At 38.2% G+C, this 26,983-nt stretch overlaps 1 protein-coding gene across 1 annotated transcript in view; it reads right to left on the minus strand.

Moving 5' to 3' along the window:
- Window positions 1–26,983, minus strand: part of LOC122812080 (gamma-aminobutyric acid type B receptor subunit 1-like) — a 4,315,174-nt gene that overhangs the window by 3,792,287 nt on the left and 495,904 nt on the right. The window lies entirely within an intron of this gene.

Genomic DNA, 26,983 nt, shown 5'->3' on the forward strand with positions numbered 1-26,983 from the left:
TTATCAAAGAACAGTGACAGATGGTAAAGGCTTTTAAAAACTGTTATAACTTCATTTACCACAAAGGTGTGGCAGAACAAACTCTCTACCACCTTTTAAAGCTATCATTACATCTACAGAATGGCACCTTGCTTCTGACTGCTGTCAAACTCCTTCAGACTGCTGTCTGTTTGACAGCACTAAGTGCTATACCAGCTTTCATAGGCTTTGAAAGTCATTAAAAGACTTCACACTTCTGCACTTTTCTATAAAGGTCTGTGCGCTGCAAGGAATTATAATTAGGTCACCAATTATAATCTTTTATTATATGTATTTAACATGGATGCCAAGTTTTACCTTTCAAGCTTCACTCTCAGTGTGAACTTTTTGTATTCATGTCTTCAACGCATATTAAGTTGGTTGTAATCAGAGACCCAATCATAAATCTCTTTTAACAATGGAACAATTATTTAATGTTTGGAATAAGCAAGCAACAAAGAAAAGTTTAACTGTATTACTGATATATCAGAGTATGAACTAAAAACACATTTTCCATATAATGCCAATCCATGTTTCAATTAAGTAAAATAAATAACTGATGAAAGAAATTTAAGGAATGCTGCATAAGAGGTATGAAATGATTTGCTTGTTAAAGTTGGAAAATTAAGTCACTTGATAACCATGGTTATTTATAAATAAGGAAAAAGGAATGGTAAGATGCTGAAGGCACCCAGAGTATTTTCAGTGTGATCAGTTGCACCTTATATAAGACTATACGAAAAGATGATGTGCACTTTAAGAAAAATTTGGATATCCTAACTGGGACTGTGTAGGCAAGAGCAAGAGGGAGTGTATAAATACTTGGGAATTGATAAAGGATTAACAATAAAACATGAACAAGTGCAAACAAAACTCAGTAAGAAACATTTCAGAAGCTGTAAATTAATGCTAAAAACAGCAATGACATCTATGAATAAAGCTATAAACCAATTTGCTCTTCCTGTCTTAACGTACAGCTTTGGAGTGATTGATTGGCCCCAAATGTGTTGGACAGGTTAGGCAGGAAAACAAGAAGGATGCTTCATACTCAAATGATTTATAAAAAACAGTGCATACCAATATTATATATCCTATGTTCTGAAGGAGCTATGGACCTCCTTGAAATTGATTACATGTATAGATATGTAGTCGTGGGGCTGCACACATATCTGTTGACTTCACAACACCCACAATTAGTGAAAGTTCTTAAACATAAGGCGTAAAAGTCTAAGACGACTTCCCTACTTAGTTTAGCAGAAGAATATCGGCGTGGAGCAGGAATGGAAATCAAACCATAAGTAGATAAAAATCAGGCAGCAACTGAATGTGCCAAAAAACGAAAGAAAGAATATAAGGTGAAGGATCAGATGAGAAGGCAAGAAATTTGGAAAGTGCATAAATATAGCTGCAAGTATAGGCAACTCTTGGAACAAACTCATGTTGATCAGGATTAAATGCAGGAATAGTTAAGGATTAGTGAATTTAAAACAAAAGATGAAAGGCTAATATTGGTGGCCCAAGATAGTGGAAATTGGTTTACAAAGTCCATTGAACACGTGGGAGAAACAGACAAATGCAGGTTTTGTAAAACAGAATTGGAAAGAGTTGCACACCTTGTTGTTGGTTGTGACATACTAATAGCAGAAGGATTGTATACTGAAAGGCATAATAATTTGGCAAGACTATTGCACTGGGGATTGTGCAAACATTATGGTATTGAAGTGGCTGATAAACCTGATAAACATTGGAAACATGAGCCACAAAGCATCATAGAAAATGATGAAGTTTATATCACATGGGATCACGCACTACAGTTCAAAAAACAGATGCGAGAAAACCAGATATTGTAGTCCGTGAAAAGACAAAAGTAGCATTGATTATTGAAATTGCTACACCCAGTGACTACAGTGTCTTATATACAGAGAGACAAAGTCATAAAATACTAGGATTTACAGGTGGAAACAAGGGCAATGTGAAAGAAGAATACCTAGACAGTTCCAGTAGTAGTAGGGCCACAGGGCTTATAAAAAGAATGTACAATCATATTTGGATATGTTACCAATACATATAACTCCATACAAATTGCAGAAGGAGTCATTACTGGGCACATTGTGGGTGCTGCAAATAGCACTTCTGGGTGACATCAAAGATTAAACAATATTAATTTCATGAACTTTAATCGTACTTTGACTTAGGAGGGGGGTCTATTCCCATTATGGTATTAGAAACCCAAAAGACATGGAGAAATTAAAAAAAGGGACTGTAAGCTGGTATGTAGAAAATGTAGTAATGAGGGGCATTTATGATTTGATGTCCTATTAACAAATGAAGAAAATGATAAAAAGGGAAGTGAAGGAGAAAGGAAGGATGTTCTGGGGAAGGATATTGTTGAAATAAACTGCAATAATATCATCTGATGAAAAATATGAAAATGACATGGCTGGTAAACATGAGAAAACTATTGTAGAAGGGCAAAATGTGCTGAGTTTGCCAGTAGAAAATTAGTTTGATGTACTTGAAAAATGAAGAACAAATTCATATTGCGAAAGATGAAGGTGGAACAATTTCTGTTTAAAACAGAGCGAGGAAAGGAAAGCTATAAAAGAGTTAAAGAAAAACTGCAATAAAAGGTTAAAGCATATTTTTACAGTTATGTCCCTGTATAAGAATAGTATAAAATAATTATTAAGAAAACTGATTGTTTATAAATGCTGTCAAGAAAAAGAGAGGTATTTAGTATGTTTCCAATATGTAAAATTGTTGGACAATACATAAAAAAGAACAATTAATAAATTTATCTGGTAAGCAGTTCACGTAGAGCTTTGGTATAGAAATATGCTGAAGAATTGCAGTTTTAATATACACCATAAATATAAAGGTGTTGTACATGCTTGTTAACATTCTGGGAAGAATGGTAATTTGTGGTATAAGAATAAAAAAAAAAAAACAGACGTGAAAGACTGCTTTGTATCAAGAATGTAACAGGAAATGAAGAAATTTGTTATGATTAGGGCTAGTATTGTTTTAGTGAGATATTTAAATTATAATTTACAGGGGGGCTTAGAGTAGGGCAAGAAATGCAATATCTATACAAAAATGGAAACTGTTAACAGAAATAAATAATATACTGCTGTCCAAAGGTTTGTGAGAAGTTCACAACAGAAAAAAGTGCCATATTTTACAACCCATTAGGCTATATGGGTACAAATCAGAGATGATAAACAAAGTATTAGAATGTGGGAAAGAATTAAAGATTTTAACAGGAGTTAGAACAATTCAGAAAGTAAAGAAAACATATGTGGTTTGAACATAAAATCACTGAGACTATTTTATAATACCTTTTCTGAACAGTGGTATATATGTGATGGAAGAAAAAATAAGAAGGCAGAAAAAAGAGGAATAGAATGTGTTCAGGAATATGCAGAGGAAATAGAAATTTATAAAATAAATTGGGTGAAATAAATGATAAAAATATAGACAGATTTTTTTTTTACAAGGGACAAAAAGTGATTCCTTTTTTTGGAAAGAAGGTAAAATGTGGAGAAATTAGAAATATCATGCATAACAGATAAGAGTGGGCAAAGAAGTTATGGGAAGAAAATATTTTACATGCAGGGCAAGATCATGTGAAAGCTGTGTATGTCAAGAGAGAACAAAAGAGAATAATTTTAATACTTGAAGACAAAGAAGTTCGATTTTGAAAAAATTAAGGAGTTATAGAAGGAGATTCTTCTTAACTTTAGAAGCATTTAAAAATCCAGTCAGGAGGAGAAGAAAACCACGCACACCACAAACCCAGTCTCACATAGAACTATCACAACTGCAAACCAAACACATAAACACACAAAAACATACTCGGAGGCGCTGATTAAAAATCTACCAAAATAACAGAGGCCTCCAAAGCAGACACCCAAGCAACCACCACCTCAAGACATAGCACATGCAACACATAGTTCACAAAGTCAGTGTGCTAAACAGTCACAGCCCTTAAGGCCAAACAACATGCCAGACACACTTGTAATAGGTGACTGCATAGTCAAGACACACTGACGCTCACCAGACTGAACAAGGAAAAGGTCACAGTAAGCTGCCTGTCGGGAGCTAGAATCCGCCACATAACACAAGCACTCAGGTCACTCCACAGCAAGTACAAATATGACTCAGTCATTGTACATGCCGGTGTGAACGACCTGAGACGTACCTCCCTGGACACAAACACACATTCCCCTTCTATAAACCAGAAACGTTTGGCATTAACACCCCTGACCTACAATTTCCATCTGCAACCGTTTTTCCTTCTTTCAAAGTATGGATCACTTGACCAAATCTGTACTTGATAAATAGGGTACTTGACCAAAGATGTATCCACTTCAAAACATTAACCAAACATTCAACAGAGTAAAGGAATCTCATAATTTATATATATATATATATATATATATATATATATATATATATATATATATAGGGGGAGAGAGAGAGAGAGATGCACATATTTATCTAGATAGATATTGCCTCCTATTTCTAAGAGCAATAGCAAATTGTCTGTTTCTTTCATTTAAGTTGATTTATATACCTAGGTAATATGCAATGTAAGTAGGTAAATAGAACACCAGTGTGGATTTTACTTATTAAATTTTACTGAAGGGAACACTGCAGAAGGGTTATCAGGACTCAGCTGACAGTCTTTTTGACTTCTGCACACAAGGCCTCTTAGGCAAGAAATGATAAATGTGGGCTTTCAGCAAATAATGTTAGGATGCAAACAGGGACGACGATGCTCCTTTAGGAGTGATTACTCAAAGGATAATTGGTTTCATGCAGTTAAGTGATTTGCTGAGGGTCACACAGGCAGTAGTGTAAATTTGATTTCATTCTCAGGTGCATAGCTGTGAGGCCTGACAGCTAGAAAACATTTTCCCCTATTGGTTTAAATGTATCCTGGCTGTCACATTAGAACTGGTGCACAGGTGGTGTCCCAGCTGACTCACTGCATGTGTGGCCCTTCTTGTCCACATTATTAATGACTATCACTCCCTTATGAATATGTTCTTGTGTGGCTCTTGCAGCACATTTTATTTTTTTGGCAGCATTTCAGGTACGTGACTTTTGTAGCAAAGCATTGTGCAGGTGCATTATTTGGCAAATTATGTCCTCTGGCAGCTTTCACACTGAAATCAGTGAAATTCTGTGCATACAAAATGAAACTGGAAGATCAGAAGGTAGTCTGCTTAGTCTCTACACCAGGCACTTGGGCCGTTACTGGAGTAATTCCACACTATTGTGACATGAATGTATGAAGAGAGGAATGTATTCATGATGTGACATTCTTTGACAGAGACTAAAAAAATGAGTCCAATTTGCCTGTTCTATTGATGGTTCATTTGAATGGCACAGATTCTAAGGTACTGCAGATGAAACGCAGTTAAAATATGATGTCAGGTATTGAGAGCTGTGCATGTAAGCACGTGCACACATGCACTTGTCTGCTAGTAAACTCATCCAGTTTTACAATACTTAACATTTACAAAGTCCGTTCAGAGGTTTCAGCATTTTCCAGGTACAATTTCCATCTGACCTTAGTTCAATAAGTACCTCTCCTATTTCCTCTCCTTTTAAAATTAATGTTCTTTTCATCTGCAGTTGTTAACAGAGACATTCATTGTTCAGTACCTGTTTCACCCTGTTATAGGGCAGCCAGAAAGTATCATAGCAAACAGAAGAAGGAAGAGAATCAATGTTACAATACCTGCATACATCAAAACTGAGACACATTCACTTATGCACACACGCACGCACGCGCACAGACACACACACAGAAAAACACACACACACAAAAACACACACACACACAAAAACACGCACACACACACACACACACACAAAAACACACATGCGCACACACGCACACACACGCACGCACACACAGAAAAACACACACACACACACTCTCCTATTGGCAATTTGGAAAACTTCCAGTAGGTTGACATTATGAGGTCAAATTGAAATCCCAAGTAAAAATGTTTCCAAAAAATGGGAGAAAAAAATACTTTGATTGTGCAGAGGAAGGGGAACCATTTGTGACACTGGTGGCAATAGTTCAGGTGTGCTATGGCTATGGCCAGCCGGGGGGAGAGGAAGTAGCAGACACTGTGTGCATACCTTTAAGGAACAACTCAGTTTGACTGAAATAACACATATGAATGACCACAGCATGGTTCTAGATGGCAGCATTACTAATAAAGGTGGGTTCTCAGTTGTATAGTCCTTGTTCATGGACCCTTGCACATCATGGAGGGTGAAAGTCTGAAGTGGTCATGAGGGGGAAGAGTACAATTAGCAGGTAGGCTGTAAATGTAAATTCTTTTTGCAGAATGATTACAATCCTCCTGTATATCCCTGAATGTTGTCATTAAATGGGAACAATTGTGGTGTGATGGCAGATTGATCATCATTCAGGACAAAGAGAATGGAAAACACATTCACAAAATATCTTTTCCTCTACATCTCCCACTCTTAACCTCGTTTTCACATTTTATTTTTCACTATGTCTCTTACCTAGGGATCTTCCGAGATGTATGAAAAGTTTAACTAAAGTAACCAGTCTTTCCTTATACAGAATCTTTCTGCCTGTACAACATGGTTGCTGTTTACCTACTCTCTTGCTTTAACATGTTCACTCTTGCAGAATGTTCCATGTCTCTGCTACCGTTCCTCTCCTTTCTACCGTATCTCACTATTCTGATGTCTTTAGAATGCAATTAAAAAGTATCTCAACAGGTATTCGGCTCTTATTTAGCATTTTTCAGTAAGCATTCTGTTGTCTAGTTGACATAAACTTCCAAATAAACAAATGAAAATAGCAGTAAAAGGCAAAATAAACAACGAATGCCTAAAAACACAAAATGACTTTATTACATAAAAATCCAACTGGTAAGTGCTTTCATTCCCTTCATGGAACTTCTTCAGACCAAGTCGTATAAAGAACAAACTTATTTAAATACTTAATAACAATAACATGTGACCCAAAACACTTAATGCCTTAACCCTTTTTTTCTAAGTACAACTTTAATGTTTTCCCCTAACATTTAAACCAGGGTATACACATGCATTCAGCCTGATTTGATAGCAATATTCTTTCCAATCCAGTTCATCTTCTGCATCATACCTATGATCAAAACCATTAACTTCATCAATTATTACAAATTTGAAGCATGCCTTATTTTTTTCTAACAAATGTTAAGCAAAAACTGGATTGGAAAGAATATTGCTGGCAAATTAGGCTAAATGTATGTGTATACCCTGGTTTAAATGATAGGGAAAACATTAAAGTTTTTCTTAGAAGGAAAGGGATGAAGTTCATGAAGGGAATAAAAGTGGTTACCAGTTGGATTTTTATGTAATAAAGTCATTTTGTGTTTTTAGCCATTAATTTTTTATTACATAAAACAATCTTATCCTGTGCTATACCTAAGAAGGACCAAATACTAATGTACATCACATCGCTGCTTAAATTCTGTCAAGTCATATTATTTAAAAATCTTTCTTCAGTTCTTCATTAGTTAAGATACCCATCTGTTTATTGCAATTCATAATGAACTTATTCATTTACATTGCTTTCTTACAGTATTCCATCCACATCTTTACTAACGGGTAGACTATTCATTTCTTCCTGTTGATTTTTTAATTAAGAAATGTAGTGCTCTAGTAGCATGCCATTGTAAATTCCTCAAAACATTACCATCTATATCTTCTTTTCCATATTTGGGTATACATATACACACAGAATTTTATTTATATATATATATATATATATGTATATGTATGTACACACATATCGAGAGAGAGAGAGTCGCCGTTTCCTTGCTCTCCCCTCTTTATACACACACTTGCAATTTTTGTACATGTATTAATTTCTTTTTTCTTCTGGTTCTGCACTAATTTTTCTTTCTCACAGTAACACTTCCAAACAAGCAATATATATATATATATATATATCTGTACGTGTATGTATATGTATAAGGATCTACTTTGAAATCCTGACACCTATATCATCGATGGTCATACACCAGAGATGAACATAGCGAAACTTGAAAAACCCGATTGTCGACTTTTTCCCAGGGTAAGTAAACACTTGCCCAAACATAAACGAAACTCACACCGAATTAATTATAATCCACCTAGGTGGGGGGGGGGGATTATGCATCACATACCCCCCTTTATGTGGGTGGCTGTGGCACATAGCAATGCCGGGATCACATTTCAGTGGAGAAAAGGGCATGTTGGACAAGTGTTTACTGACCCTGGGAAAAAGTTGACGTTTGACTATTTTTGGCTCGGGTATATGACTGTTGATCATATGTGAATACGGATTTCAAAGTAGATCCATATATAGATATATATATATATATATATATATATATATATATATATATATATATACATATATATATAAATAGATATATATATAAAAAGTTGCTACTTTTAATCCTATTTCACTTTCCTTTGCTTGTGATTAGACTGTCAATAGGATGCTTAACATTTAGTTTTGTTGCTGTTAATTTGCCACATTCAGTTAGCCAGGCTTTTTCAGATGGTAAACCATCCTTTAGTTTTCCTCATGTAATCTGAAAGTGGCACGACCTTTGTACTTCTACTGCTTCTCTGTACTGTTTGCATGTAGCCATGAAATCAGCAGTCTCACTGTGGATACCTGGCATGCCATTGTTTATGGTGCAATCCCAGTACCCTTTGCATTGTGTAGTAGTAAAAGGTGTCATTTATTTCCTGGTGTGTACCACATAAAGAAAACGTAATCATTTCAGAGAACAGAACTTACTTTTCTTGCACTAAAAAAACAATCTCTTTTTCCCTCCAGTTCTGAAAATAATTTTTGACAAATTAAAATGTGAAATACATTCTGCCTATTAATCTTCTACCAGCGCATACATAAATTATGCAAAAGTAATTTACTTAGAACTGTATAATCTCCATTAATATGTTAACACTCTAAGGACTCTGTGTGTATTAAAATTATTTAAGTTTCCTTTATTAGATATCAGTTCAGTGGCAGTAATTATTCATTAATTCTGTCTTTGTTTTAGCTTATGATGGTTCATATATATATATATATATATATATATATATATATATATATATATATGTATATATACACACACACACACACACACACACATATCAGAGGACAGAAACCTCATATGACTGAAACTCATTTGACTGAGACCATAAGACTGAAATTTCAAAATACTGAAAAATCACGACTGAATACCATAATACTGGAATCTTACAATGTTAAAGTTCAAAATACTTATTAGTAAAGTGTCCCCCACACCCCCTAACTATATATACTAACCCCAGGATCGTACCACAGTGGGGAAAATGGCATATACCTTTTCAATTCAATTGTGCGGGTTATAGGTCACATTAAAGGTGGGAAAGTTTTTTGAAATGATTTATTGTGGTCTCATTTTTTATATCACAAAACCTGTCATTTTAACAGTCGTGTATACACTTTTTATATCCACTGCATATACATAAATACATATTATATATATATATATATATATATATATATATATATATATATATATATATATATATATATATGTGTGTGTGTGTGTGTGTGTGTGTGTGTGTGTGTGTGTATACACACACACACACACACACACACACACGGATCCCTATCTGATGAAAGAAACGTCATTTGACTGAAGTCATCAAAAAAGTGAAAAAAATATAGGACAACAGTAACATTGCACAGAACTGGACATCCCTCCAAAATTGATGAAAAAACAAAATGAAAACTGGTTAGGGAGGCTGCCAAGAGAACTACAGCAACACTGAAGAAGCTGCAGGAATTTCTGTCAAGTACTGGTTGTGTATTACATGTGACAACAATCTCCCGTATTCTCCATATGTTTGGGCTATGGTGTAGGGTTGCAAGATGGAAGCCTTTTCTTACACAGAAAAAAATCCAGGCCTAGCCAAAATTTGCAAAACAATGCATCAGGTCTCCCAAAAGCATGTGGGAAATGTGTTATGGTCTGATGAGACCAAGGATGATTTTTTTGCCCACAATTCCAAAAGGTACGTTTGGTGCAAAAACAACCAAAAGAATACCATCCCCATGGTGAAGCATGGTGGTGGCAGTATCATGCTTTAGGATTGCTTTTCTTCAGCTGGAACTGGGGCATTACTCAAGGTGGAGGGAATTATGAACAGTTCCAAATACCAGTCACTTTTGGGCCAAAACCTTCAGGTGTCTGCTAGAGAGCTGACGATGAAGAGGAATTTTACCTTTCAACATGACAATGACCCCAAGCAAACATCCAAATCAGCAAAAGAATGGCTTCACCAGAAGAAAATTAAAGTTTTTCAAAGGCCCAGCCACAGCCCAGACCTAAATCCAATAGAAGATCTGTGGGGTGACCTGAAGAGGGCTGTGGCCAAGAGATTCTCTCGCAATCTGACAGATTTGGAGCGCTTTTGCAAGGAAGAGTGAGCAAATATTGCCATGTCAAGATGTGCCATGTTGATAGACTCCTACCCAAGAAGACTGAATGCTGTAATTAAATCAAAAGGTGCTTCAACAAAATATTAGTTTAAGGGTGTGCACACTCATGCAACCAGCGCTTATTGTACAGTTTTTATTTTTTATATTTTTCCCCTAGCAGATTATTTTATTTTTCAACTGAATTGTACAGGTTATAGGTCACATTAAAGGTGGGAAAAGTTTTTAAATGATTTATTGTGGTCTCATTTTTATATCACAAAAACCTAGCATTTTAATAGGGGTGTGTACACTTTTTATATCCACTGTATATACACACACACACACATATATATTATATATATATATATATATATATATATATATATATATATATCCAAATACCCAATGTGAGAGGAGATATCGGCAAAATAAAACGCTGCTTCCCAGCATACAATCCAAGAAACAAATCACGTTCAGTCACGGTGTCGTAGAAAATGTATATCCAGCAACCAGATATCAAAGCCACTATAACTCCAACGTGCTGCACAAACCACAAGATGCTAGCAAACACGATTTGTTCATCACTGATATGCTGATAACTTCAGAAATGCAAGGATAGGCACAGTGTATAAAATCACACACAAAGCTTTATTTCGTAAGCGCTTTCGCGGACTTCTCCGCTTCCTCAGACGTTGTAACAACAGGACATGACATCATTGATTCTTTTATAGAGAATCCTGTTGAAATTTAAAGCAATACGCTTATTGAAAATATATATGTATTTAAAATTATTAAAATATAGTTGCACAACATGTATATATATGTTATACTGCATCCATATATGATAATACAAATAAAAATTACATATTTAATACAACGGAAAATGACATGACTAATAACAACTGTTAAAAACAAGAATGAACTACCACTATTTACAATATATATGCAAGCAACTGTGATAAACTAGATTGTTTTCCTACAGAGGGGTTCTCACTATCTTCAATCTTTAAGCTGCTATAAAATGGAAATCTCTACAGAATAAATTTAATTTATTTTATCTCAGCTGTATCCATTACTACTATTTTATTAAGAGCACACGGTGAATGTCAAAGGTGTTCAGTGTATTAAGAAGAAAAGCAATGGTTATTAAAACTTTAAGATGCTTGTGCTGTACTTAGTTTTGTTATAAGTGTGATGATCAGCCTTTCTAAGACACAAAGAACAGTTTCTGCAGCTTTAGATTAAGTTTTATTTTTAGTACCAGTTACCTATATCTGACATTATTTCCAGCACCAGGGCCTTTATTCTATTATTTAACTTTGACAGCCTTCAGGGAAACCAATGAAAAATTCACCTTTAGTTACAGTCTGATCTTTATATCCCAAGATCCTACATGCCCCTTTCTTGCACTCACATTACACTTACACTCACATTTCTATGACTTTTGCAGGTGATCAAGTCTTATTAACATCCTCCATTTTTGGAACAAAATCACATTTAATTTCTAATGGAAGTCTTCTATGTGCTACTTCTGTGTGAGGTTTAGAGGGCACTACAGGTGATATTCAGAAAGACATGCAGACAGTTTTGTGCAGGATCCATAAATGCTGACCTCAGACCATGGGATGCAGAAGCCAGAAGAAACTAGGCAGTTCCACATATTAAAACAGGAGTGTGAACCACAGACAGCTTAGTACTGTATTGTCCATAGAAAACCCATAGTTTTATATAGTGCAATCCTGAGGTGGTCTTGTTGCCTCCTAGTAAATTTATAACATTGGTCCTATGCATGTACATAGTAAATATATACAGATATATATATATATATATATATATATATATATATATATATATACACACACACACACACACACACACACACTGATTTTATATATCTCATTCAATCTATATATGTGTGTGTGACGACCACACCCATATACATATGTACTGTAAATAGATACTATGGGTAGGTATGTGTGTGTCGGGTGGGTGTATACACCCACACACATATTCTTATGTCTTGTAAATAAGTACTGTGAATAACAACTGTATTATTGTAAACAGTACTGTGATGGTAACAATCTCCTGTATTACTGTAAACAGTACTGTGATGGTAACAATTGAATTATACTACTGTATTATTGTACACAGTGCTGTGATGGTAACAATTGTATTATACTACTGTATTATTGTAAACAGTACTGTGATGGTAACAATTGTATTATACTACTGTATTATTGTAAACAGTACTGTGATGGTAACAATTGTATTATACTACTGTATTATTGTAAACAGTACTGTGATGGTAACAATTGTATTATACTACTGTATTATTGTAAACAGTACTGTGATGGTAACAATTGTATTATACTACTGTATTATTGTAAACAGTACTGTGATGGTAACAATTGTATTATACTACTGTATTACTGTAAACAGTACTGTGATGGTAAAAATTGTATTATACTAACTTTACCTTTTAACTGAAAGTACAGATTATGCTCATCTATCTAGTCATTCTATGTATTACACTAGTAACCTAATAACTTTCTATGATTAAGTGAACATATAAAATGAATTGCTAAACATTTCTTTTGTGATGTTCTTATCTGTATTCTGATGTGTGTCTGGTGAAAATACTCATGTTAAGTGTGCCAATATTGATATCATTCATTTATAACTAGGATGGTCCAACCAGACAGGAAAAACACCTTTCTACTGGATGTCAGGGAGAAACTCTCCAAACAATAAGAATAAAAATACTTATAGAAATGCTGTAATTACACAGAAATTCAAGGAAAATGCTATGATAAAAACTGAAACAGCATACAACAGTTGTCTAGTACATAGATTTCTAATGAAACACTTTGATAAGAATAGAAACAACACAGCGCAATGCATAGAATTCTAAGGGAACATGTACAGTTCATTAAAGCAAAGTGCCAGCATGACCCAGTCACAGACCAAGCAGACAGAAATGATATTTGAAGTGCTTCCATGGACTATATGAAGACAGACATGATGGTACTCTTGGACTATGTGTCCGAAGTCAGTATGAACACTGGGTAGGATTCCATCTTCTCCCCAATATGAACAAAAAATAATTTATTTTAATAAACTGACTTAACTTTTGGTGTTATTCAAAGGGTGTGGGGTATGATATTTGTCCGCCTGTGAGGATATGGTTGACTGATAATAACGGCTCAATAGAGCTGGTCAGCATTTCAAATACTGGATAAAACAGTGTCTACCCCATAGTGCCTCTTGTTGCATTATCACTCCGATAAACCATCCAACATAGCTAAACCAATCTAGAGTAATCTAATGGTGATACTGATCAATTCCAGGAGTCCAAAGAAAAATAAAAAATGCTCCATGCAAACTCTCCTTACCCTCCAGAATGTGGATGTGATGTCTATGTAGGTACTGAGATGTGATTTAAAGTCATGGAGAGCATCCTACAAGTGTAGAGCTATGATGCCTTCCACATATTTAGATCAGCTACTGCACAAAAAGCGACAAAAGCTGGAGGTATCTGAGTTTACATCAAAAACACACACTTCAAAGCTGTTCAAGCAGTTTGACAGACGTGAGCTCCTCTGCACACAGCTCACTTTATGCAAGGCCCCTTCCATATCTTCTCACTATACGTCCCTGTCTAGGATCCAGAAAACCCATACCACTTACTTAAACTCAACTCACTCTCCATTCAACCAAACAGAATCTCATGGGTGACCTCAGCTAAAAGGGGAACATACACAACCTCAAACATGCAGGCACAAGGAATCCTGGAATTTGTCAACTTGAATGCCCTGGATCATCTAATTCATATGTCCACTAGAGGTGCCAGCATCCTTGACCTAGTCCTCAGGAACATGAAGGAACTTTGTCACTGGTCAGGTTGGAACATAATGTTGTCTCCATCAAAATAAAAAAAAATATCAGGTAACTTTTAGGAAATATTCCAAGGCAAACTTAGTACCTTTAAGTGGCACCTGGGCAAAATTTCAAGCTCCTCCGAACCAAAGGAACATCATTATCTGAGCTGTATGTTCACAAAAGCCCTTTCCAATTATGCATGCAGCAGTACCTTCTCAAAATAAGCACAGAAAACAAGCAAAAGACAAGTCACACTCCTGGAATCCCAGCATGTATAACAGAAGGAAGAAAATCATAGACAAATATAGAAACTGCAATGCTCAGCAAGGTAAGAACTCCCTCAGCTAAATAACTCAGGATTAGTTACGTCTACTAAATCCATATTTGTGGTACACTTCTCTTGCCAGGCTAAGGACAACCACAAGGTATTCTTGAGCTATGTCTAAAACCTCAGAGGCAATACACAACAATATCCTGATCTAATTGCAAACAGAGCCATCTATACTGAGCTGGAGGATAGGCTGTCCAATAAATTCAGCTCTAGCTTTACACCACTTTCTCCTCCAGAACCCCTCAAGGAGTACCCCCAAATTATTAGGTATTAATTAGGGAACAGGTCCTCAGTGAACTCTGCAAGACAAAAAACACTGCATCAATGGGATCTGATAATATTCGATTTCCACAAATCTTTTGGGTTTATAATATGATGATGGGAATGGACCCCATTCCTAAGACAAAATATGATTAAAGTTCATGTAATTAATATTGTTTCAATTTTTGATGTCAGCCAGAAGTGCTCTTCGCAAAGCATGCAATGTGCCCAGTAATGACTCCTTCTGCAATTCGTACAGAGTTACATGTATTGGTAACATGTCTAAATATGATTGTAGATTCTTTTTTATAAGACCTATTGCTTCTACTACTACTGGAACTGTCTGGGTATCTTTCTTCCACATTGCTCTTGCTTCTGCCTGCAATTCCTTATATGTTATTACTTTGTATCTCGCTGTACACAAGACACTGTAGTCACTGGGTGTAGCGATTTCAATGATCAATTCTACTTTCTCTTCTTTTTTTTTTTCAAAACAGGTTTATTGTTTTAACATATAAGAGAAATATCATAACAATTTTATACAAGTAATTAAAAATAGGTATTATTATAATATTCAACAAAACAACTAAAGTATTTACAAAGACATCCACTACAATCAGATCAATTAATTAAACTAAAATACCGTGCTATTGAAATTAGAATTTTTTTAACAAATTTTGTAAATTATCCCATACAATATAATATGATGTTTTTCTAGTTGTTCTCATTCTAATTGTGCTTATTTCCATATGGCACATTATATTCATAACATTTTTAAATTCATTGAACGAAGGAGGTGTATCTGAAATCCAATTTCTAGTTATTATTTTCCTGGCCACTGCTAGGATAGACCATAACAAGGGAAGCTTAATCTTTTTAACACATTGAGGTACAGGTGTGTTGAATAATATAAGAGACTTAGAAATAATGAAATTATCTGTAAAAGAGCCTGCAAAAATTCATTAATTGACTTCCAGTATTCTTTCAACTTCATACAGTCATAAAACATATGAGCCCAGTCAGCATTAATTTCTACATTACATCTCTTACATAGATTATCTTTATTATTTATTTTATTCATCATCAAAGGTGTATAAAAGATCTATGTAAAAATTTCCATGTATAAAGTCTCCAGACAATGGAAGATGTAGTTCTATAAGCAGATTCCAATATATATTGTTTATCTTGTTGAGTTGGTGGGTCCCCATTAATAGAGGTGAAATAATTCCAGTATGAATCTACACTGTAAAAGTTTCTTGTCTGATAATTTTATGTATATATGAAAGTTTACCTTTATCAGAAACTTTATGCTGTAAATTTAATATCAAGTAATCAATCAGTTTTGGAATAGATTCTTTAACTGTTAAAGACATTAGATCTATTCTATCAATGAGATGTTGTCTAAAGATCTGAACCTCTAACCAGCAAGTTTCTCTTAGATCAAATTCTTGTTTTAAGAAATCTAGATTTTTAACTTTATTATCAGATATCAGCTGATACCAGTACTTTAGATCATTATCTATAACTAAATGAGCTCCTTCAGAAGTAGATGACATAAGCATACCCTGAGTATACATTATAGGGAATACAATAAAATTCCATTACCTATACTTAGGGTGCATGAATATAAAGTTACGATAACTAATAATAATATTTAATGAGTAACAAACCATATGTTTAGGTGTAATAGGTGAAGTACAAAATTCCTTTAGCAACCACAACATGGAGTTATTTACAATCATATTTTTATGTGTTAAGGAGATTTTCATGAAGTGCATACGAATTAGCTCCCAATAATCTTTCCATTTTGCGATATATGACTGATCTATTAATAAAGTAATAACTTTTATAATAGAAGAGATAATATATAAATTATAAATTAAAGTCTGGATACTTTCTCTTCTTTTCATGGAAAACTATATCTTGCTTTCTCTAAACTATCGTTTGAACTGTTGCTAATGGGTGAATCCATGTGCTGTAGACTTCATCATTTTCTATGATGCTTTGTGGTTCATGTTTCCAGTGTTTTTCAGCTACTTCATTATTATAATGTCTACACAATCCCCAGTGCACCAGTCTCGCCACATTATTATGCCTTTCAGTATACAGTCCTGCCATTAGTATGTCACAACCAGCAACAAGGTGTGCGACTGTTTCCAATTCGGTTTTACAAAACCTACATTTGTCTGTTTCTCCCACATGTTCAATGGACTTTGTAAACCAACCTGCATGTAGTTCACTATCTTGGGCCGCCATCATTAACCTTTCACCTTTTGGTTTGAATTCACCTCTTTTTAACCATTCCTGCATTCAATCCGGAGCAACTTAAGGTTGTTCTAGGACTTTTCTATACTTGCAACTATATTTATGCATTTTCCATATTTCTCACCTTCTCATCTGATTCTTCATCCTATACTCTTTCTTTTGTATTTTGGCACATTCAATTGCTACCTAATTTTTATCTACTTCTGGTTTGATTTCCATTCCTGCTTGACACCAATATGCTTCTGCTAGACTAAAAATGGAAGTCGCCTTAGATTTATTCTTGTCATGTTTCAAAACTTTCACTATGTTTTGGTCTTGTGGGGTCAGCAGATATGTATGCCGTCCCACGACTGCAGATCTAGATGTGTAACCAGTTTCAAGGAGGCCTATACCTGCTTCGGAACAGGGAATATATAATCTTGCAATGCACTGAGTTTTATGAATCATTTGGTGAGCACGAAGCATCCTTTTTGTTTTCCTGTCTAATCTATCCAACTCCTTTTGGGACCAGTCAATCAGTCCAAAACTGTAAGTTAAGGACAGGAAGACCAAATTGGTTTATAGCTTGAGCTGTGTTCCTAGATGTTAATGCTGTTTTCAGGATTAATTAAAGTCTTCTAAAATATTCCTTACTGAGTTTTATTCGCATTTGTTCATGTTTAATTGTTGATCCTTAATCAGGTCCCAAATATGTATACACTCCCTTTTGTTCAAGTTCTTTTATATCACATTCTTGTCCCAAACTGATGTTTTCTTATGCTGCAGCTTTCCTGTTTTAAAGGTTGCTTTTGCACATTTATCAAGACCAAAATGACATTCTTGTATTATCTGAAAAATGTTGACTACTTGCATTTGTGTTTTCAGTTCCTTGTCTGATGAGCTATACAGTTTTAAATCATTGACAAAGAGAAAATGAGAAGTCTTTACATTTTGTTGCCATCTGGGAGCCAAATTATAGCCATGGCCTAATCTGTTAAGTAGACAGCTTAATGGGTTAAGGGCAAGACAGAATAGCAGCAGTGACAGGGAGTCACCCTGGAATATCCCCTTTGAATTTTTATCCCTGGAATAATAATTTGTCCTTTATCATGGCTTAACTGCAGTGTGGTTTGCTACTGTTTCATGGTCACTGTGATGTAGTTTATAAGTTTAGGGTGTATCTTACACATTTTAAGCACTCTTTTATCCATGAATGTGGGATAGTGTCAAATGCTTTTTTGTAGTCTATCCATGCCATACTTAGATTCTTCCTCATTTTACAGTTCTACACTATTATTTTATTTAACAAATGATCCTTTGGTTCCATATGAGTTTCTTTTATTACCCTTTTGTTCTATTGTCATAATTGAGTTTTCTTCTAAATGACAATAAGCTCTGTCTGCATCAATTCCAGTGTATAGTTTATACATCACTGAAAGGCAAGTTATTGGTCTATAATTTTTAGGGTAGCTTGCAGGTTCGGTCTTAAATAGAGCATTGTTTTTTCTGTTGTTAGGCAGGCTGGTGTCTGTTCAGGGTGTGCATGTAAGTAGTTGTTACTCATCACTAAATCTTTGTGCAAATATGTTAATACTTTCAGCCAGAAGTAAGGTACTGCATCTGGGCCTAGGGTTTTCCAATTAGAGGCTTTTCTTAACTTTGTTTCAATCTCTCTGGCCATTACTTCATCCCATTTCATATCCTGTACCTTTGAACTTCTTATTCTTTCTTTTACTTCTTCTATTCATTTAGCATCTTTGTTATGTTCCACGGGATCTTCATAAATACTTCTCCAAATTTTATCTTCTTCTTTTATTTTGGTGGTCCTCCAATTTTTTTTACCTTGTTTCCCAATTCTCTATAAAATTTTTTTGGGTCATCAATAAATTGCATATTTTGTACTTTTCCTTTATATTTATCTGTGTATCTAGCTTTTCTGCCTGTACTGATATTTTTAGTTTATTATTTGCAATAGTGTATGCTAAATCCTGATCAGTTATCATATTGCTTTTATCACGTCTCTTTCCTGAGTATTTTTGTTGATTTGTTCCCTCTTCTGTACTTGAACAGTGACACTTCTTGTCTTAATTGCTTTATAATTTTCTCTATTGGATACTTCCATAATGGCATTCAATTTCTCCCCTCCCTTTCCCTTACTAACCTGTGTTCTTGTGCTGGGACTTTATTTGTTATTAATTTGGCTGCACAATAATGTATCCTATTTACTTCTGTCATATTGCATGAATCTCTATGGACAGTCTTAATTACTGTTTTATCAGACTTCTAACTTCTTGGGTTTTATTGACCTTCTGCAGTTTATTTCTTTTATTGATCTTAATATGTGTATCCATCTCTATTAAATCAAGTAACTCTTCTCTTAGATGATTTTCTTCTAAACTAAGGATCATAAAGTCATAGGAGGTTAGTAGGCCAATGGCCATGAGGCTCTTAGAAGCCAAGCCAAGAGTTTTTCCCCAAAAAAGAAACCTCAGTCATCACCTGTCACCCCAAACAATGAGGGACAAATTTGTGCTTTCCTATCCACTCATCAAGGAAGGTTGCACTTGAAGAGGGTTATTTCTTGCAGGCATTCTATAGAAAGTTCCAGAGCTTCTTCCTGTGCCACATTCTCTTCTTCACCCTGTGAAATCCATTGCTCTTTCGTATGGGAACATACTGGCCTATAACTCCATGGTATTGACTGTGTCAGAATTGCCACAGTTTCCTGTTCTTTCCCTGGGTGTATAGCTCCAACTGAACCTTTCTACTGGTTTCCTGTGGGAAGCTCCAAAATATCTTCATATGTCAATAGACGCTTCCTGCTCCACTGGTTTATCCTTAATTTGGGTGTCCATTGCGCTATCCTATTGTGTTATCCGAGTTAAATTTTCTACACCAAATCCTTCACTTTGCAGGTAATCCATTTCTATTTCTTTAACGTCTCCATTACTAATCCTTTTTTCTACTTTTCATCTTTCTTTTCTTATTTCTTGCATTGTGAAATTTTCCATATCCGGATATCTTTGCCTGTATTTCTCTTCAAATATCTTTGGTGCTGCTCTTTTTTTCATTGATTAGTTTTGCTTTCTCCTTTGCATAAATATTGCACCATATTAAATCTCTATTTCCCATGTCCATATTTCTTCAGATGTCTCCTGTTCTTCTTGTTTCTCCTTACTTTGGGGACAAGTTGTTCCATCATGCTGTGATATGACCTGTGTAAGACTTCTATACTGAATCCTTCACTTCGTAAATATTCCAAAACTTCATCTTCTATTTTTTTAACTTCTACTTTGACTAATCTTCTGTTCAACATTCCCTCTTTGTGATCTTATTTCTTTTTTTATTGTGAAATTTTCTATAGCTGGATGCCTTTGCCTATACTTCTCTTCAATTACCTTTGGGGTTGCCTTTTTATGTTGAATAATTTGGCTTTCTCCTTTGCATAAGTATTGCACTAATATCAGACCTCTCTCCTGCTTTCTTTCCCATGTGTGTATTTGTTTTTGTACCCTTCAAACATCTGTAAATTTTGTTCTTTAAATTTTCCCACTTCCTCAGTCACTTCTTTACAGCACAAGGTTTCTTGGTTTATATAGTGTTTTTCACAGATCTGTTGTATTAATGAACACACATTTTTATTTGAAGCTTCTTACAGGTTTTCTTGTGAAAGTATTTTTTTTTGTCTAATTTTACTCTCTCAATCTTTTCATACATCTTTTGTCTGCTAATTCTGGGCTTCTTGCATAATAGTAACAATACATAATTTCTTTCTTATCCCAATAGTCTGGTCTATTATCTGTGTGGCTCTTTTTTGGCCTTTCAGTTTTTGTACACTGTCATTTTTTCCACTGCTGGTACCAGTGCCCCTACCAGGACTGGTCACTTCTTTATCCTGGGACTTGTGCACCCAGCTGTCTTTTTTATTTTTAACCTACTTCTATCCATGATATATGTTATATAAAATGCAGTCTTTATATCAGTGTCATCTTGGTGAGATTTTATAAAAAACAGGGCCCACGTTGTGAAGGAATTCACCAAGACTTGTGCATGAATTCAATTCCAGCAATACTTCTCTCCTTTTGCTGATTTTATCATCTCTCCATTCGGAATCCAGGATGCCTCCTTAACAGCTTTTAATATGTCCTAGCAGGCTCGCTAAAAGCACTGTTCAGATACAGCTTCCAAATGTGTCATCCTAGGCAAATGGATAGCTGCAACTGTTATCCCCTACACAGTCTTTTAAGTCACCAGAGTCTCAGCCACAGAGGTCACTACAGTGTTCAGTGTGGCTATAAACAAGCTGCCTCACACTTCAGTGGATATGCATATTAATAATGCACAGTTTATTAACATACATTATCACTGTGCTTAATCAATCTGTCCTATGCACGATTATTGCATCAGTTTTCAGAAACACTTGGCAGATGTAGCATACAGAGCAGAATGATGTGAATAACGTACAACATACATGCCTGATATGTACCATGCATGTCCTTCTTTGTGGATGGTATAGTAATGCAGGTGTTAGTGCTCCTGTGTCACAGTGGGTGAGTCCTTGATTTGCTTTCTCTTCTAAATGGCTTTTGTCTGGACTCTAAATATTTTACTTGTGACTACATAGGCTTTCATCTAGTAAAACGGTTAGTAGTACTGCTTCCCAGAGCTTGTTTCTACTGACACGCACACACAAATATGCTAATACCAGGATCTGAAGTAGTCAACTTCATTTGATCAGCAACCTGTGGGTATCGGATCCTAGTTGGCAGCTTTCCTAGTTCAAAGATCTGAGCCCCAAGCTCCTCCCCTACCCATAATGCCCTGCCACCTCCGTCTAACCCTCAGATCTCATTTGCCACAGCTTCTGTAAGCTTATTAGAACGAGCTCCAATAGTGGTATCATGAGTTTAGGCTTTTTTATATATATTTCCTGTCAGAAATTTCTATACCTTTGTGTGACTAAATCCCTTATAATTCTTTAAGTAATTTTAGCTAATTTTAAAAACTTTCTTCTTTATTTTTAGCTTATTTCCCTCCCCTACCTGTGTGTGAATGTGTGTGCGTGTGGGCCTTTCTTCCTTTCTAGAATGTCTGAAGGCCCCAAAGCTGTGTTTTCCAAATGGTCCAAGAGTGGCCATAAGCTGTCCCCAGCGGATGGCCACACTCGGTGCATAATTTTCCTGGGGGTTGATCACCTCTCTTCAGGCTGCACTATTTGTGCAGCCTTCAACCCCAGGGCTTTGAGGGATAGAAGGACAAAGTTAATCTTTGCGGACCTTTTGCCCCCGGATTCCACTTCGACCTCCTCCTTTGTGGCACCAGCTGTGGCTGCGGCTGCCTCACCTACCGCCTCCAATCCCCTGGCTGGGACTCAACCTCCCTCTTTGGTCCAGGAGGAAAGGAACGGTAAAAAGAGAGACAAGATGGAGAGAGAGGGAAAAGAATAGGCACCGCAGCCACAAAAGGTGGTCCGAATCTGTCCCTTCAGGCCCGCCGTCCAAGCAGCTTGCCTCTCCCCTCAAGGTCTCCAGGTCTTCCCCCTCCCGGCTTTGTTCTCCATGTTTCTCCCCGGAGCTGGAGGAGGAGACCCGGTCACCTTCGAGGTCATCTAGGTGGCCTTCCCGGCCGGCCTTATCAGCTTCGTCCATATCTAAAAGAAGTTTATCCGACACAGACATGGACTGGATGATGCGTCGATTTCTTCAGGCCCAGATGCAGATGGGAGTGCTCTTGCCCCCCCCCCTCCGGGGGGGAGGTCGACCCCCTTTTTTGCCCCCATTGCTCCTTCTCTGACCCGCCTTCGGGGTTCGGAGCCATCGGATCCGTCTAGCTTTGGAGCCGGGTTGATGTTGGCGCTGACGGTGGTTTCTACTTCTGCGCCGATTGTACCCTCGAGTCTGTCAGATCCTTTTTCAGATCCGAGCTCTCGGGGCTGTGGGTTGAGCATCGGATCTGGAGGAGTTAGTGGGCCTTTGGCTCTGTTGAGGTCAGAGCGCACTGCTCTTTCGGATCTGATCAGATCATCTCCGGCACCGATCCACTCGCCGGATCCGAGGAGACTGCTTTCGGATCCAAGAGAAAGCAGTTCTCCCTCGGCATTCGACATCATGGAGAGAGTTCTTTCGAGGGATTCAAGACCACGGGCTCTTGCTTTGGATCCACCCGCCATTCCCTCTCAGACGGGCCTGTCCTCCATCATCCAGCCCCAGGGACAGCCTGCGCCTACGTCCCAGATGGTTCCCCTAGAGGAACAGGACATTGTTGGTGAGGCCTCCTCAGACAGCCCCCCCCCCGAGGAGGTCCCTCACAAATGGAAGTGCAAGAGGAGGCACTTGGACTCTCCTGAGTCCCTCACAGAGGACACGGACTTAGAGGAAGGGAAAGGTTCCCCAAGATCACCCCCAAAGATGTCTCCTTTGGAGACATTATGGAAATGTTGCGCATTAGAGGGGGGTGGTCTGCCCAAAACCCATCCTCAGATGAATCCGTGTTTCTGGAGGCATTTGACACAGACCCATCTACCTCTTGGGTGTCCCCTCCCGCCGACCCCCTGGGGACCTCATAACTACCAGGGCATGGAAAGAGCCGGACACTGTCGAGCCAATACCCAAGAGACCTGACAGGATCCTCAGCCCTCCCATGGACAGAACAGCTTGGAGCAAGGGTGCCCCAGTAGATGCCATGGTGGTGGTGGCTGCCACTAAAAAGGAATTAGCACAGGAGAGTTCCTCGGTACATCCTCCAGGCAAGGAGTCTCTGATGACGGACCATTTAGGAAAGCGAATGTTCGCTTCAGCGACCTTCTCTGTAAGGTCACTGAACTATGGCACATGTTATTTGGCTCCAGTGGGACCTGATCAAAGAGTACGCTGGGTCGTCACCCCCAGAGTTCATGTCGGCCGAAGACAAATGGACCTTCTCGGCTCAAATGGCCACTCTCAAGTCGATTACTAACACATCTATGCGGCTTCTCTCCCATGCCACAAATGGAGCGGCTAGAGCCAGTGGGACAGGCGTTGTCTTACGTAGACAGGCCTGGCTCCATCTCTTCGACTTTGCGAAACCCTTCAAGGTGTCCTTCGTGAACGCCCCTTTTGACGGTTCTATGCTTTTCGGCAAAACCATCCACGATACGCTTCTCCAGAGCGAGAAAGATGGGAAGACGTTGTCTGCCATCAGGATCTGCTTCTCGGCTCCTCAGAGGTCCTACTCCAGGAACTAAAGAGGACAAAAGAAGATGTGGTTCTGGAAAGCTCAACAATCCCGTTTCGTTCCGGACCCTTCGTCCTTCAGAGGCAGAGGAGGACAAGGTGGACGCCGGCCCAGAGGCAGAGGGGGGCTGAAGAACTTAGGGTCAATGGAACCCTTTTCTGATCGACCCGCGCAGCAACCCTGAGGGGTTGCCCGACTGCTCCTCTCTGGAGGCAGTCGGGGGCACTTCTCGGAGCACCTGGCACACTGGGAGTCCATTACCACAGATTGCTGGGTGCTCCGAATTATAACCAGAAGCTCTTCTATCCCATTCCTGACAGATCCTCCCTGGTCGGGGAGCCTCCCCGATGTTCCACCCCATCAGAGGGAGGTAGCAGCTGTCAAAATACGAGAGCTGCTAAGAAAAAGAGCCATCCAGCACGTCCCCCTAGGGCAATCCGGATCAGGCTTCTACTCCAGGTTCTTTTTGGTGCCAAAAAAAATGGGGGACTTACGACCTATTCTCGACCTGTCCACACTGAACCTGTCAGTCACCAAAGAAAAGTTCTGGATGGTCACTATTCAATCCATTCTCCCACTTTTACAGGAGAACGACTGGATGTGCTCAGTAGACCTCAAGGATGCGTACTACCACATTCTAATGGACAGGTGATCCAGGAGGTTCCTCCACTTTCAGCTAGGAGCCAGCCATTACCAATTCAAGGTCCTACCCTTCGGTCTCACCACAGCCCCCAGGGTGTTCACCAAGGTCATGGCAGTTGTAGGGGCCCACCTGAGGCTTCAGGGAATACAGGTCTTCCCTTACCTGGACGACTGGCTCCTAACCGCCCCCACCAGGCATCTACTATGTTCAGACAGGGACTACTTCTTACACCTAGCCCACCATCTAGGGATAACTATCAACATCAAGAAATCCTCCCTTCAGCCTATGCAGATTTTGGATTTGATAGGGGCCAGGATAGACAGTGTGCAATCCAGAATTTTTCTGACGGTGGACAGACTTCACAATTTAAACCTTCACATTCTAGCCCTTCTACAAGCACCAGTCCCCTCAGCAGAATTAGTCCTGAGGGCCCTGGGATCCATGGCAGCAGCCATCAATCTATCACCTATTGCACTTCTGAAGATGAGAATCCTTCAATGGACCTTACAGGTTCAATGATCCATCCTACATCAACCCCTGTCTACTCCCATTCCCCTCAACAGGATTTGCAGGGAGTCTCTACTTTGGTGGCTCCACTCCAGAGACCTTCAGGAAGGGCACCCCTTCTCCATGTCCCCACCCCAAGCCACAGTGACCATGGACGCATCTCTCCTTGGGTGGGGTGGGGGGGGCATTGCATGGGCAGATCTATCCAAGGCACGTGGACTCACACAAAGGCCTCATTGCATATCAATGTCCTGGAGATGAGTGCGGTGCTTCTAGCGTTGCAGGCTCTTCATCCCCTCCTTCCTCCGGGGACTATTGCAATTCAAACAGACAACATGTCAGCATTCTGGTACATCAACAAACAGGGGGGGACCAGATCTTACCCACTTTGCCGAGAGGCCATGAGAGTGTGGGAATGGGCGATATCCACCAGCCTCTTTCTCTTAGCAATACACATACCGGGCCGGTCAAATATTCTAGCGGACAGGTTAAGTCGAATGATCCTCTCACCTTACGAGTGGTCTCTGAACCCAGTAGTAGCGGAGAAAATCTTCCTCAAACGGGGTCAACCTTGCTGTGATCTGTTTGCCTCACCTTCGAACACAAAGTACAGCGAGTTCTTTGCTCTAATTCCCCCACCAGGGGAAGTCCCCAGAGATGCTCTGGTTCATGCTTGGCCATCTGGTCTTCTGTATGCTTATCCTCCTCTTCCATTGATGATCAAGTTCTTGCAGAAAGCTCGTCGGTTGGGGAGCAGAGTTATCCTCATAGCCCCATTCTGGCCTCGTCAAACCTGGTTCCCATACCTACGGTCTCATCTAGTTCGTCCTCCCTGGATCTTAGATCCCATTCCGGATCTGATTACTCATCTCTTAGGATTGAAGACACCTGACCTGGACTACCTCAAGCTCTCAGTGTGGTTGATCCAGTTCCATTAATGGCTAGGACTCCCGGTATATCTTCATCAGTTAAAGCCATCCTGGTGGCCACTCATAAACCTTCTACCAGGAAAATCTACAAGAGTAAGTGGAAACATTTCTCTATCTGGGCAGAGCACAGGAATTTGGATCCCTTCATGGTTCCTATCCCAGCAGTCCTAGACTTTTTATCCCATATCTTTCATCAAGGGGCTAGATCTTCTACTGTTAAAGTTCAATTGGCAGCCATTTCCCACTTTCATGTTGGAAACAGTTTTGGTTCCCTAGCTTCCTCCAAGATTTGCAAGACATTCCTGAAAAGAACCTTCCTGTTAAGACTCCCAAGTCAAAGTTACAGTTCCTCCATGGGATCTAACTCTAGTTCTCCAGGCTCTCACTGGCCCCCCATTCGAGCCCACAGCTTCAGTCGATTTAAAATATGTATCTTGGAAAACTGC

The sequence above is a fragment of the Protopterus annectens genome, chromosome 9.part0 (assembly GCF_019279795.1).
Source record: "Protopterus annectens isolate FY-2018-M chromosome 9.part0, PAN1.0, whole genome shotgun sequence".
In the NCBI taxonomy this organism is placed as follows: domain Eukaryota; kingdom Metazoa; phylum Chordata; order Ceratodontiformes; family Protopteridae; genus Protopterus; species Protopterus annectens.